Consider the following 1,146-nt stretch of genomic DNA (forward strand, 5'->3'; position numbering starts at 1 on the left):
GAATACAAACCAAGAACATTATGACAGTTGGAATTGTCCACTGTGTGTCAAAGGCCTGACATTTTAGGACAACCCAAGGATCCCTAGTGTCTGGCCATCTGCCAGGTCCTGTACTTGAAAGCTAGGTTGCCACCCTAACAAACCAATAGAAACAGCTGTCAGAATGCAGTTCAACTGTGTCCTAAGCTTTCACCTCAGTGTCACACTCAACCCATTCTCTATGAACAGGGAACACAGGCACCATGTCACACTCAATCCATTCTACATGAACGGGATTCTGTTGGCAAATGTCAAGAAAGCACGTTTTCCCATGACAACAGACAGAAGAGAGTATGGTTCCCAGTGGGCAGATTAACGTGTTTAAGGCCCTCCCTTTGTGCGGGAGGCAGTAAACACACAGCTCGGCTCTTGAGTCAGAAGATTAACAATCATGCTTTTTAAGGAAGGCATGGAAAACAGTAATATTAACTAGACTGATTTGTATATAGATATATTATATAAGTGTGTAAAGTTCTTTACTGTTGCAAGTTACTTTTATTTACATGTATGCTTACGTAGGCACGTGTGGTGCCTGAGCTAGCTCTCCATCTCTGTTTTTTAAGAACAAGCATCACCCTTTCTGGTGAAGATGGAGTACTATCTCCCTGTTGGGCAGGGATGTAGTTGAGTTATTACACAGCACACCAAGGGACTGTGCCAACTGTTACAGGGGAATCAAGACATGAAAATCTGCCTGCAGCTTTAAAGAGTTTAACATCTCCCAGGGCTTCAATCTGACACTGCTGTTGTTCCCAGACTACAATCCTCACACTCAGCTCTCCAGTCCAAAGGGCACAACTCTACACACCAACAATGAGACCATTATTGAGGTTGAGACAGGTCAATATATAATTATAAATATAATACATATTCCAAAATATAATATATCATTCCTGCTTACATACGAAACAAAAATACAGGTCCCTAAGTTACTCATGACCAGTTGCTTAGCTGTCAGTATTCTCAGGAGCTGAAGAGATACTCTCACTGGCCAGGCACACCTGCCCATTCCCTTACCTCTATTGCCAACCTTGGAGCCTTTATCCTTCCTGCACATTTCTGTTGAAAACCATCTTGTGATTCCAGTGTTTGGTTTTGAGGGTTTTT

The 1,146-nt window shown here is 42.5% G+C and overlaps 1 protein-coding gene across 1 annotated transcript in view; it reads right to left on the minus strand.

Moving 5' to 3' along the window:
* The window catches only part of Wdfy3 (WD repeat and FYVE domain containing 3), a 216,963-nt gene that overhangs the window by 59,721 nt on the left and 156,096 nt on the right, over positions 1 to 1,146 (minus strand). The window lies entirely within an intron of this gene.

This window comes from Microtus ochrogaster, linkage group LG1, assembly GCF_000317375.1.
Source record: "Microtus ochrogaster isolate Prairie Vole_2 linkage group LG1, MicOch1.0, whole genome shotgun sequence".
NCBI lineage: Eukaryota > Metazoa > Chordata > Mammalia > Rodentia > Cricetidae > Microtus > Microtus ochrogaster.